Below are 14,251 nucleotides of genomic sequence, written 5' to 3' on the forward strand. Positions count from 1 at the left end.
GTGTCATGTGGTGGAGATGTGGGGGCTGCCTAGAGAAGTCCAGGCTGGAATCGGGCCAGCTCTGAGGTGTGGAGGGCCCCGAGTGTGGGGGTGTGTCGTGGGGGTCCGGGCCAAACCCAGCAGCCAGTGGGGAGCCACTGGAGAGAGATGGTCAGAGCCCTTCTTTAGCGCACTGCCCTCTGTGCTCTGGCCGCACACACTGACCAGACAGCTGCCATTGCCTGGACTGAGGAGCGCCGTGGGGAACAGGGTGGGGACAGTGAGGTTGGGCCCCAAGTAAGTCTTCGTCTTCGTCCTGGTCTTTGCCCCACAGCCTTCTTCATGAAGGGAGTTGGCATATGAAGCGCTTTCAGTGAATAAGGAGGGCAGCCCATTTTGGAACTCCCCACTTAGGGTCTTAGAATGTGGGACATCTGTCACTCCCTGAAGCTTGTGCCACCACGTGTGCCTGTCTGAGCTTCAGTGGCCCTGTACTCTGTGTAGAAAACAGTGTCAGCTCCACTGCCCCCTCAGTACAGCCTCAGCTGTCTGCCCTGATCACTCCCCTCCGCAAGGCCAGGCTGAGGAGCGGACACGGGGAGTCAGGGGTGCTGAGCTCCTCTGGGGGCACCTGTGGATCAGGCGCAAGAGTTCTCTGCCTGCGTGTGGGCGAGGCAGCAAAGCTGGGCGGGGCAGGAACCGGGTGACCCCCTCGTGCTAAGGAACAGCCTTTGTGAGAACTGGTTCGTAGGCATCAGCTGTTCTCGGAGCATCGTGTGCCATTGTCCAGAATGAAGCTGATTCTCTCCCTTCTGTGGTCTCACCATCACCTGAATATCCCCTTCAGGTGGGGCCTGCCCTGGGTTTCCTGTGTGCACTCTGAGTTTTCTTTTCCAGTTGAGGAGGGAGCTTGGGCGCGCTGGTGGGCCTGGGGCTGGACTCCATCGCCTGGGCAGGCAGGTGGAGCAGGTAGGGGGCGATTGACTCCTAGCCCTCTGGACATCCTGACCACAGCAGGTGGATAAAGGCTGAGCTCAGCTTCTGCCTGCTCCGTGTTAACCTGGCAGCTGGGCAGCACAGCAACCTGGTGCATTTACGGCTTTGACATTTGAGCAGAACTGCTGACTGGCACCTGTTCCCTGCCACATATGTCTCAGGGACACCTTTGCTCTATGTGATGGAATAAATTCTCCTGCAAGCAGCAAATGGAATGAGTTTAGTGCCTGTGGGAGCTATTGATGGGGTTGGGGTGGGGCACTGAAATTGGCTTGCTTTCTTTGTTGTCCTAGCATCAGTGCTACCAATACGAGGCCAAGTTGGTCCATTCATTCATTGATCCATTGATCGATCAGTGCATTCATTCTGCCAACCAAGACTTCTGGAGTACTCTCTATCTGAAGCATGTTGTCACAGACCATGGGTTTTCAGTCACTGTAAACTGTGGACAAGCCACATACTATCCCTGAGCCTTGGGTTTCTCCTCTGTAAAATGGGATTGATTCTACTTATCTCACAGGGTGGTTGTGGGGATTAAATGGCACAATGAGTGTAGCACAGCTGTCCTGGTGCCTGGCACACAGGTGGCCTCTTCCCCTCCGGCCCATTCCTCTGAATTGGCCCACAGGAATCCTGCAGCACAGATGTGGGCAGGAGCCTCGCTGCCTCAGACTTCCCCTTCAGTACTGTTCCCTAGGAGACTTGTACCTTTAAGTAGTGACTTATTAAGAGAATGACTCAGTCAAAGCACTTGTGTGTACAGTGAAGCAAGATGGGACACCTTTCCCTTCATGGTGAGGTCATCTCATAAAATCTTGGAACTGCGCGGCTGGGAGAGCCTTGTCAGCCCCACTGGGTGCTTGGATTCCCCACTGTGACGGTCCAGCCTGGGTTTGCACAGAGGGGATCCATCCCATCTTTGGACACCTCCTCCTGATGGCTTCCAGAAGTCATAGAGAATGGCTCTAATCCATCCACCACGTGGTAGCTCTTCAGATATTGTTTATTTAAAAAAAATCAAATCTATGACACTATAGATTGTAAGATATACCATTATGTACACTCAAGAAAAAACTGCTGCTAATTAAACTGTGGCACAATGCTTTGTCATCCTGTAAAATTTTTATATTTACTGAAAAAATATTTTTAAACTTTTGCCATACATTTTTATTTCATATCATTCTTGTACATATACAAAAAGAATAAACTGGTCTAGGCATTTCTAAAACTTCTTCACCCTCGGAATCCAACTCTTCCGAGTTACTTTTTGATTCAGTCTCGATGTCTGTGTTTCCTGCTTGTTATCATCTTCTGGTCAGGGGGTGATGTATTTCTTCATCTCTGTTGTCTCTGGAATTGTTTTTTCCAGTTGCTGACACCCAGTTTGTAACTTTTGATTTTTTTTTTTTTTCTTCCTTGATTTTACCAGATGGTGCCATTGAAGGTTTTTCTGGTTAACAACCAGGACTCACATTCCTTCCTTAAATGGTCCTTAAATGTTTTGGCTCCCGAGAGGTTGAAGATTGCAGTTGTTCAGATATGCCACCAGGAACAAGAGTCAAATTTCCATATGTGAGGCAATGACAACTATGCTACAGCTGCATCCTGACAGATTGTGAGATGTTGGGGGATGATGATACATTCTGCTTTCAGACATTTTATAATTGAACAAAAATGCATCTTCTAATCAGGGAAGTATGGTATGTAAAGACAGCCCTCTGGTTCTCCCCGGAGCCTTCTTCCAGATGAACAACCCATGGTGTGGGTTCGGGAACTTTACCCTCCCTGTGGCTCTCTCTTCTGAACGTACTCCAGCTTGTCCGCATCTTTTCATACTGTGAAGGCAATGCCCAGACCACATACCATATTCATGGTATGACCACACCAGAGGAAGGGAGCTACCACCTCCCTAGTTCAGGACATTCTGCTCCTCTTAATGCAGCCCAAGATATAGCTGCTTTGCTGGCAGCCACATCGCATCACTGACATTCCTGCTGACCAGGTCTTTTCAACATGTACTGTTACTAAGCTGCTTCTCCTCTGCCCTAAACTTGTGTGGCTTTAGAATTTAAATGCAGAGCCTCCTATTTTGTTCCCACCTGATTCAGAGCAATCATTTCTATTAAGTTTCAACTGGTTAAATTTAGTGCAGCCTTGCTCTGTTGAGCTCTTTCAGGATCCTATTTATGTATGTCTTCCACAGCATCACCTAGGTTTCCTCCCCTCCGTGGACATTAGATCTTTAACTGGCTTGCTTTGGGAACGCCAGGTCAAGCTGCCCTTGCCTAGGCTCTAACCTTCTGCCTCTTGATGACAAGACACCTTCCTGAAGCTAGATACGCCATGTCTACTCAGTTCTCCATCTACCATCAAGTGTCTCAGCACAGAAGGAAATGAATGTGCCTTGACGTCACGTGTTCTTAGTTCCCAGCGGCTCTAAGACTGCGTTCAGGTGTTCTTGGGCTGCTGCAGAGATTGCATTAGGCAGTTTAGCATCTCGTCTCCAACCTTTCTCAGTGCTCGGGAAGGTCACTTTCCTGGGCAAGGGAACTTGAAGTCACTGTAAGTATCTGAATGTCCTTTTTTTTTTTCTTTAAACCCCATCTCGGGTCCCTTTTCCATCCTTCCCTCTCCCGTTTCTGGAGTTGCATCTCAGGGAGTCTGAGTCACTGACTTCCTCATCCCAGGCCTGCAGCCCTGCCAGCCTCCCAACCCTCTGAGGTCTGTTTCTTAGAGTCTCAGGCACCAACTTCCCTTTCTTGGTCTCTCACTAGTTTCACAGGAAATGATTGTTTTTCCTCCATACTTCCGATGTCCCCCTGGTCACTAACCCCTTCCAGCACTGCCGTGGGAATTAGGGAATTAGGTTACTCCCTGTTGCTATGGATGCTTCCTCTTTCTTCTAGAAGATGAAATTTTCAGCAAGGCCAGTCTCAGCCTTTGGCCACTGGGGCTTCTAGTGCTCCCAAGGTGTCTGATCCCACCCCAGCCCTGCCAGAGCTCACCTCTGGCCAGCCTGGGACCTATCCCAGCGGCAGCACCAGGGGGTTCCATTTCTGTGGTGACTTTATGCCTCCGTTCCTCTCACCCATGTGTTCTCCAGAATGCTTCTCTTGGCTTCATGGGCTTGTCACGCAGACATGCATCTTTGTTGTTATGTAGAGCTATTCCCTCTCCCTGCCCTATGCCAAGCTCAGTCCTTTGAAAGATAAAAGCTGTGCACAGACATGTGTGTATAGTCTGCTATCAGGTAGGGAAAGAAAAGGACACATTTATATCTGCATGCGCATGCATAAGCGTGGTCGGGAACGAGGCGCACACGGCTAATCACAGTGTTACCTGTTTCAGGGTGGGGACACACAGGGTAGAGGTTACCTGTTTCAGGGTGGGGACACACAGGGTAGAGGTTACCTGTTTCAGGGTGGGGCACACAGAGTAGATGGGGCCAGGAATAGGAGGGAAACATTGCTTGAATACTTTTGTTTTTGATTTTGGAACCTGGTGAGTGTATTTCCTATTTAAAAATTTTAAAAACGAGCACAGATAATCCGGGATCCTGGTTGGCTAATTTAGAACTGTTGAGGCCCATGTGGAACGAGTGTGACCCACCTGCTTGAGTCAGGGCTATGCAGCCTTCGACCCACCTGGGCCTCAGGTCCTCAGGTGTGGAGCGGGCTGGTTCCAGCCTGCTCAGTGTGCAGAGGGGCCACCAGGAAGCCTCCTCTGAGGTCTGGCACAGGCCAGCACATGGAGGGTCTGCAGGAAGCAGGGCCTCTGCTGTCCTTCCTGGCTCTTGTCTCTGCAAAGATCAGAAGTAATTTGAGATTTTACTACCATTTGTTATAACCTCAGTTTACTGAGAGCTGGTGTTTAACGGGCACACCTGAGCCTCAAGTGCTGATTTTCTGCTGTGAATCACCTAACACTTACACCGTGGTTTTTTCCCTCTGGTGAACTCCAGTACTTCCGGAAATCGGAATGCTCTGAATCTCTGGGTTTGCCTGGAAGAACGACGTACTTTGCTTTTACAGACCTGCAGCGCTTTACAAATCATCTCATCTGCCCAGTGCACGGGCTGGAGATTAGAATAGGTCTAACAGCCCTTAGAAATACAGGCCCATGGCTAGGTTTGCAGATAGCCAAGGTCAGAGCTGGCTCTGAAGAAAAAAAGGCAGCATGGGAGAGGCCAGTCTGGGTACCTATAATTGAGGAAGTGACCTGATTGGGGGGGTGACTTTACTTTGGGAAGTTGAGAAGCAGTTATTGAGCACCTACTGTGTACCCTAGGCCCTATGCTGTGGGGATGGCAGGATGGATGTCCCAAAGCCTCTCCTCCCACAGCATTTACAGGGGGCTTGGGGAAGCAAGACATACGGTGTGAAAAAGTTAAGTAGCAGGAGATTTGGTAACAGTTCAGCCGGTCATGGAAGGCAAGTCACAGGGTGGTTCATGACTAATGTCCATATGACTGAGGAGATGGCAGTGGGTGTGGGAGTGTTTTCTAGGGGCTGGAGAGGACTTAGGGGGAGGCAGCAACAGCAGCATGTGGTCTGGATCCCGAAGGGTAGGTGAAGTGCGGATGGTAAAGAGGGCGGAAGGAGAGGGCGTCTCCCGTGGGTGCTGAGGCCAGGAGAAACGAGAAAGGGCCCGGCGTGAAGGTGGGCAGAGGGAGATGCGGTTGGCAGGTGGGTTTAGGACAGAGGCAAATAGTCTTCAGAGAGGGACTCCCAGACATTCCAGTCTAGCATCTCCAGCCTGTGTTCCAGAAAGGATTTCAAGAACAGGAGGGAGGCTGGGGGCATGCTAGGCACTTTCTCACCATTGCTCCATTTGGCTGTTTTCTTGTCAGGCATTGTAAACGCCTGCTCGTCCATTCATTCGGCAGTTGTTTACGAGCCCTTACTCTGTGCCAGGCACTGTTCTAGGTGCTGGGTTGCAGCAGGGGAGAAACCAAAACAGGACAGCATCCCTTGCCACATGCAGTTTATATTCTAGGAGGGGACACACAGAGACAATAAACAAGTAAATTAGATGTGTGGGAGGCCAGGTGATGAGAGGTAGGGTGGAGAAAACCAAAGCAGGGAAAGAGATGGGGTGTGCTGGGTTGGGGGCAGGGGAGCAGTGGGGGGAGGCCTGTAATCTTAAATAGGTGGCCAGGGAAGGCCTCACTGACTCAGCCTGTCACTGGGACTTCTAAGCCAGCAAGGGAAATGTCTAGGGCCATAGGAAAGGAGGCAAGGCCAGATCTGCAGGGATCTTCAGCCCCAGTTGATCCTCTTCAACCTATTGGGGCTCTTGGCTAGGTAGCAGGGAGCCTTTGAGTGTTCTTGAGCAGTGGAGCACCATGTATGGGAAGATCTCCCTAGTGGCTTTGTGGAGGGTGAGCTGAGACAGGGAGGCTGGGTGGGAGGCTGAGATCCCAGGACGAGATCATCGGGACCTAAAAAGGTCTACTCATGTGACACTTCCCTCTCTATGCTGCAAAATCCCCATCTGTTAAATGGGGATAAACTAGTACTTACCTTATAGGCATGTTTTTGAGAGGATGAGATGGATTACTGAAAGTAGAATACTTAGAACAGTACCTGACATGTAGTAAGTGTCTTGACCATCTGTCCCTCTCCTTACATATGTATGTGTGAGCAAAATGAACGTGTTGTCCTAAAGCAAAGCCAAATGAAAAAAATAGCAATGCTTTTAAGGATTAAATGAGGTAATTCATGTAATGGATTTAGCCTAGTGGCAGATGAGTGCTAGATTAATACTAGTTAAAAGTACTGCTACCACCAGCTATTACTGTGAAGAAAATGATTTTGCAATGGAAATCCTCTGTAAAGTCTTCTAATCCAGCCATTGTTTATTGAGATTGTGGTGTTTCAGGTTCGGCACTAAACATATCATCTCATTTGATCTTTGCAACAACCGCCCAAGTTGCACATCGGTGTTAACCACATCTTAACAGACAGGGGGGTGGAGGCTCAGAGAGGCTGAGCCAGGCCAAGGTCACACAGCCAGTGAGTGGCAGAGCTGGGCTTGGTCCTGGAGTGGCCTGCTGTCAGTGTGGACATTGATGTATAGGTTCTTGTATCAGTCTCTTTGGTATTCGGTTCCCACACAGGGGCACAGGGAGTGTAGAGGCAGGGCCAACTTCCAGGACAGACCAGGGGTGATCTGTGTGTGTGGGAGGCTTGGGTGGGAGAGGCTGTCAGTGAGTCAGTGCCTTTCTTCAGTGACTCAGCCCCGCAGGCCTTATCAGAGCCTTTCAGCCACACAGAGAGTTTATCTGAGACCTGTCTTGATTGCCCCGACCCTCTGTGTACTGGAGGGACAGAGACTGATGGGTTCAAATCCTGGCTCCCCCACTTACCAGCTACATAAGGACAAGAGAGGAGTTGATTTCTTTGTGTCTCCGTTTTGCCATCTGTGAACCCACTTGATGTGGTGGTTTTAGGAATTAAATGAGAGAAGACATGCCAACACTTAGAACAGTACCTGGCCCACAGCAAGCACTCAGAAAGAGTTGCTATTATGCTAATCATTGTATTATAATAATATCATAAAGGCCTTCCCAGTCTCTGAGGCCAGAACGGGATGTCCTATCCTCTCTGTGGGATCGTTCCTGTAACACATTCTGTTTTGTCTTATGACGTAGATGTTGGTGTATCTCTGCCCTTTTCTAGATGATGAATGATATCAATCAAAGGGGGGTTTGATTTTTCTTAATCCCTGGAGACTTGTGCCTTGTACTATGGCATGCTGAAAGAGGTTTGCCAAAAGAAGTGGATTCCTAGTTTTCCTCTTTTCTTCAAGCCACTTATTCCGACCTGATGGCCCTGCCTCCCAGGATTATGGAAAACGTCTGGTGTTTCCAAGGGTACTTACCAGTTTGCCAAGCCCATGCCCATTCATATTTCACTGGGTCCTCCCAGTCATCCTGTGTGATTACTGGCAGCTGTCCTCATTGAACAGGTAAGGAGACCGCGCTCTGCAGAGTTCAGTAATTTGCTTAAAGGCATCGCAAAATTTGAAGGTAGTGAAACAGGCACCCCCTTGCCCCTCCCAGGAAGCCTCGTTCTGGAGCTTCACATTGACCATTGCGCCCAAAGCCATCTCATCCTTTCCCCTTCAGCCCTTTTCCTAAAGAGGATTGGGAGGAGGCCATGTGACTAACACACCTTCGAACAGTTCTGCTTTTACCCCCTGTTCCCAGGTCCTGGGGCTTCCAAACTGAGCACATGGTGATGCGTTTGAGCCGAGGTGATGATCAGAGTTATTCAAGTCATCTCCACTCCCGTTTCCCCTTCTCTGTGTGTCCAAGGTCTGGGCTGGGACTCAGCATTCGGGAAATGGTGGGGAGCGGGGACACTGGGATGGCATTGGAGCTTTAAGCATTTGCAGCAGTACCTGCACGTGAACGTGCCCAGAGGGACCTGCAATTGGAGGTGGAGGCGGCAGGATGGAATCCACAGCTTCACGCAGGAGGAGCGGCAGGTGCTGGGTGCAGAGCCCAGAACCACGTGCAGGAGGCAGAAGGGCTGCTGGGGGGTGAAGCAGAGACTACTGGGCGGGCAGGGCGGGGAGGGAAACACTTCCTCCCCGGGAGGCAAACAGACAAGTGATCCCTCCAGCTAAGGTGCATCTAAACCAGGCTCCAGGACAGCCTTTAACCCAGACTTATCAAACTCCATAGAGTTGTTCCTCAAGCAGAAGAATCTTCTGTTTAGTTCAGCTCAACAAAAGGTTATGGAGGAAGAACCTACAGTGTCCCGGCAGGTGGAAGAGAGGTGATGTGTTTTGAGCACCTGCCATGTCCAGGCAGTAGCGCAGTGGCTGGGGGTGTGTTCCAGCTCTGCTTCTTATGAGCTGCGGGACTTTGGGAAGGTGCTTTAATTTCTGTACTCGGTTTTCTCATCGAGATTGGGGATGTGGTGCCTGCCTCACGGGGAAGTTGCAAGAATCGGATGGAAACACCCACACAAAGCACTTTGCACATAGGTCCAGGCTCATAGCAAATGGCTACCATATGGCAGATTTTGTTATCCTTTGATTTATATTCTCTTATTTAATCCTCACCCTAACTTTATAAGGTAGACGACGTCTCACAAAGGGGAACAACGAACCTCGTAGCGGAAAGGACTTGCGCAAGGTCTCACGACAGGGCAGGCAGCGAGGCTGGGGTTCGAGCCCAGCACCCCTCCCTCTAGTGCCTCTGCTTCCTGCTTTCTTTAGATGCTTTGTAGAGGAATCCTCGCAGCCCCAGCCAGGCGCTCAGCAAATGCTTATCGAATACCTGGTTTGGTTTAAGGGAAAGCAGAGTGGGGGAGGGGACGCAGGAAATAGGACCCCTGGAACATTCCACGCCCTTGCAGATGTCCAGCTGGTCCAGTTTGCGCACGGGTCCCCGCCAGGGTCCTGCATGCCACTCCAACACCAGGCAGGGATGTGCTGTGTGGCACCACGTGGCACCGGGAGTAAAACCAAATCATGCCCTGAGGGAAGATCGGCCAGTTCCTTTTTATTTTTCAAATAGCACAGAATAAATCTATGAAAAGAAGAAGGACGGTAAGGGAAATACCTGCCTGGATAATCCCTCGTGGTGGGCAGGCGCTGCCTGAAGCTGGCTGCTAGAACACAAAGAGTCGCTGTCAGCCGCCAGGTGGGCGCCGGGCAGCGTGTGGCGGGTGAGGCGTGTGTCCTGTGAGGGTGGGTGGGCGAGGCCCCCCTCGGAATGCTTACTGACCGCCCACTCCCCCAGGTACGGCGCGGGCCCTGCCGAAGGCTGCTTTCCCTAACATTATTGTGGTCAGGAGGATTTTCATATTGCAGATCACGGATTCTGGTTTAATTCTCTTGCAAATGTTGGAAGAGACTTCCGTCTCTCCCTGTGTCTCTTTTTATATCATCTGATGCTTGTGTCTACAGAGTCCTTACGTGGCTGGTCATTTAGCTTATGCCTGTGCAGACCCTGGTGTTGGGCTCCCTGTGGCCTGCGGAGAAGGCGGCTGAGCGTGCTCATTGTGGTCCGTGCTGTGTGAGAGGTGGGGGGTCAGCACCTTTTGGGTCTTAGTTTTTCCCACCTGGCCGGGGAAGTTTTTTTTCCTCTTTCTCTAAAACCCTTTAAAAACACATGTGCAGGTGGAGCTTCTTTTCCTGGAGGGAATTAAAGGGGTGCCATTAGAAGAGATGGGGGTACAGGAATAGATCATGTTTGGGTGCCGGCCCAGAAGGTGGTGAGAAAAGGAGACAAAGCAAAGATAGTATTGTTTAGCACAGTGCCATGTGTCAGGCACTGTAGTCGTATCTGCGAAGTCACAATCTCTTGGGACAGGTGACTGAGACGTAAACAAAAACAAAACAAAACCAAGAACCCAAAAAACTCCCCGTGGGATTGCGACAGGCGCATCCTGGTTAAAACCCACTGATAAACGCCGTCTAATTAAAATCACACTGGAGCTCTTTGAGATTTAAAAAGAAACCTAAGTTTCAGAGAAGAAAACCTGCGCAAGGCTGTGCTTGGGGTACGGAGACGCTGCCCCTCTCCGAGTGGTTGTGGATGAGGGAGCCGCGGGACACTCCGTCACTTCCAGCGGGTCTGGGCAGAGGTGTGAGTGGCAGCAGAGGTGGCCTGTGCGAGGAGGAGACCCCAGGCTCCGGAAACAGAGTGTACCGGGGACGCAGCACATCCGGCATTACAGGCACGAGGCCAGAGTGGTACGACCTCAGTGAGTGAGTTGTTGATCCCTCTGTGAGCCTCAGTTTCTTCACCTGGAAAATGGGTTGGATGATCAGTCAGCTCCCAGGGCTGTGCTGGAGGTTAGATAAGATCACACAAATGACAGACTGTGGCCCACAGTGCATGGCCCATGTAAGTGCTAAAATAAGGCAATTTCTCCTTCCTTATTCTCCCTGCCCCTTTTTCTCTCCCTTACTTCCTCCTTTAAAAAGAATTGTTTTAAATAGCTATCTGGGTTTTTTTCCGGCATCACTTAGAAGTCAATGAAAATTAGCTCCAGCTTCCCTCTTTCTCTTCTTCCCCTTTCTTAATGCAGTGGTGAGGGGCTGGATCTGAGGCTGGCTTGTCAGCCGGGACTGCAGGCCTGGACCCCTCACTCTTTCCATCTCAGGATCTCCCTCTCCCGGGCGGGGCATTGGTCCAGGGGATTGCAGCGGCCTCCCTTCGCTTCAGTTTGTGGTGACACCTTGCTGCACGTTTGCTTCTCCCTGGCTGCCCGGGTCCCACCGAGGGTGTGCGGCTGGCTTTGCTTTCTGGGTGGGACTTGGTGATGATAAAGCAGCCATTTGTTTAGCACTGTTGTTAGTTGGGGCTCTTTTGGTTTCAAGGGACAGGAACCAAATTTGAATGAGCTTGAGCAAAAAGGGAATACATTGGAAGGTTTCAGGGGAGGTTCAGAGACTAAGAGAGGTGCTGAAGAATCCAGCCCCAGGAAGAGAACAGGTGACCTCCAACACCCCCAGACCAGAGTCGCCCGTTCAGGGGTCCGTGGCTGCAGACAGCTCCCGGCTGACCCCACACAGCTTTCCAGCCAACCCAGGAGGACCAGGTCTTCTCCAGATTTTTCAGATTGGAACTTGGCCTAGCTCAGAGCACGTGCACACCCTTTGTATCAGTGAATGTGACCATGGGGAAGAGATACTCTCAGGAACCTGCCCTGAGTCCTGGGCCCACTTGTTTGCCTGGAGAGTGGGTGATGGAATCTGTTATCAGAAGAAAGGCAGAAGGATGCTAGTAATATTAATAATTAAGAATAATACTAACTCACTTTTAGCAAGTGCTTACCTTGTGCCAGATGTTCTTCTAAGCTCTTTACCGTTGTAACTCATTTAATCTTCACAATCAACCTCATTTTCCATACCAGAAAACTGAGGCACAGAGAGGTTAAGCAATTTGCTAGCTAGGAGGAGAGCTGGGATTGAACCCAAGCATAGGGCCCCAAAAGTATGCTTAGCCACCCACTCTGATGCAGACCATAGCAACAGATGTCATCTCTGAGCACTTGCTCTGAGCACACAATAGGCTAAGTCTTTTACAGCATTGTCTCGTGTAATCTTCAGAGCTGCCCTGTGAAGTGGGCACCAACATTATCCCCATAGAGATTATGTAATTTGCCTAGAGCCACCCGACTAATTTAAAGTGACACAGCTGAGACAGCAACCTTGGTCTGCCTGATTTAGGGCCTGAGCTCTTAACGACCTCCCTGGGTAGCCTTTGTGTTTAGACATTTCTTGCTCCGCCAGAAGCTCCCCTGGTAGTTGGGGTAAAGAGAAGACCTGGCTCAGCATCGGAATCTGGGGTATGGAGACCTCTGCTTGGTGCGTGCCACTGGGGGCTGACTTTGTGGTTTGAGCTGGTCTTGATGTATCTCACATAACTTACACCAAATACTTATTAAGGGCCTAGAGGATGCCACGCCCTGTCCAAGTGCTTAGGGTCCCTTAGAGAAGAGCTCAGGCTTGGAGAACATCAGAGGGGAAGGTCCCCCCAAGCTCTTCTCCCACGGGCCTCTCGTGACCCTTGGGATCCGTGAGGCCACTCAAGCTTGCAGGAAACCTTTCCTGCACCACCCAGACCAGGCCCAGGGGGGACCAGAGACCCCAGACCAGGCCCAGGGGGGACCAGAGACCTCATGCTTCTTTGCCTGGGGCTGGTGTGATGGCACATCCAAGGAGAGACAGCGTTTCTTCATTCTGATCCATTACAAAGGGAAACATTGGGTCAGGGAATGAGCAAGGGTGTGGGCTCAGGCCAGCTCCACCGTGAGTCCCAAGGCTGCTGTGGTCACTGCTAACTGAGACTCTGGGAGAGGCACTTGGCTCTGCCATGCCTCAGTCTCCCCCTCTGTAACTTGATGCCGTACCTGCCTCACAGGGTTGTTAGGAGGATTAGCTGAGGTAGCACATGCTAACTATCCAATGCAATGCCTGTGCACAGGTTAGTCCCTCCCTGTCCTTTTAACAGCTAACTAGTTTTGTATGTGTCCCTAAAAGTCAGGGTTTATGGAGGACAGCTGGACAGGGTCCCTGGTAAGGAAATCACCAATAATGTCAAGCTCCTCATCTTACAGGTGGGGAAACTGAGGCCCCTCAAGGGAAGGGAGGGTCTGGGCTCTAGGGCCTTCTGGTTTGGTGGTGTTGCAGGGAGCTGCAAGCATGTTTGGCTGTTGGTCAGACAGAGGGCACGAGTTGGTCCTTTGAGTGGCTGGATCACAGTGTGCCCAGGCCTCTGTGGGATCTGACTAGTTGTCAACCTCTGTGGCCTGGCTCAGTCATGTCCACCTCCATCCCACTATAAAGACAACCCAAGCAGAACCACAAAGAGCCCTGTTTCCCTGCTGCTGGTCTCAGTAATGTCCCAGGGTAGGAGTGGGAGGGGTAAGGACTTCTGTCCCTGAGATCTGGGGAACATGAGGAAGTCCCTGGTTTCTCAAACCCTGGCTGGGCAGACAGTAGAATTCTGCGCCAGGATGTCCAGTTCTCCCTCACTGCTCCTGGAACCTTCCCTTGAGAAGCAGGGGGCAGCGAAGTCGAGGCCTCCAGTCTCTCTGGCTTCGGGCTTGAGGCAGCAGCACAGAGCCTACAGCTCAGGCTGATAGAATGTGGCCAGGGCGGGCCAGCCTGTTTTTCAGCTGGCACAGGGGTGTGGGCTTTATAATGATGATGATGGTTGCAGCTTCTGCCCAGGTGGCTGCCCTTGGAGCTTTCCAGGCTCACCAGGTGTGTGGGCCCACCATGGCTATGCCAGGTGTTGGCATCCAGGACACCTCTCACCTGAGCTTGGTGGCACGGCTCATGGGCACCGGGTCAGCCAGGCCTGGGCTCACTTCCTGCCTTGCTGTGGGGCCTTGGCAAGTGCCACCTGCTCTCCAAGCCTCTGTTTCCTGTCTGTGAGGAGCCACTGAGATCAAGTGTGTCTAGTCTCTAGCAGGGCCGATTCTATGCATGACCAGCGCTCAGCAAATAGTAGGTTCTCTCTCATTAACAGCCCGTGAATTCTACACAGTGAATCCCATCTCTCAGCACTTGAAACATGGCCCTCTGTGCCGGAGAGAGTAGGTGTGTGTGTTTATGTGGGTAAACAGGCCTGCCACTCGGCTGAGCCAAGTGTTTGCAGTTCCCTGGAGTGTAGACATTGCCTTTTATAGATCTCAAATTTCACATCTGTATTAGTTTTTGTCCTCTTGAGGCTACCTCTTAGACAGTTGAGTTTTTTTGTTAATGTGAAAGGAAATCATTAGAAATATTTTGTAACTCTGGGCTC

At 51.0% G+C, this 14,251-nt stretch overlaps 1 protein-coding gene across 7 annotated transcripts in view; it reads left to right on the plus strand.

Moving 5' to 3' along the window:
• MICAL2 (microtubule associated monooxygenase, calponin and LIM domain containing 2) overlaps positions 1-14,251 on the plus strand; it is a 217,363-nt gene that overhangs the window by 9,842 nt on the left and 193,270 nt on the right. The window lies entirely within an intron of this gene.

The sequence above is a fragment of the Eulemur rufifrons genome, chromosome 6 (genome assembly GCF_041146395.1).
Source record: "Eulemur rufifrons isolate Redbay chromosome 6, OSU_ERuf_1, whole genome shotgun sequence".
Classification (NCBI taxonomy): domain Eukaryota; kingdom Metazoa; phylum Chordata; class Mammalia; order Primates; family Lemuridae; genus Eulemur; species Eulemur rufifrons.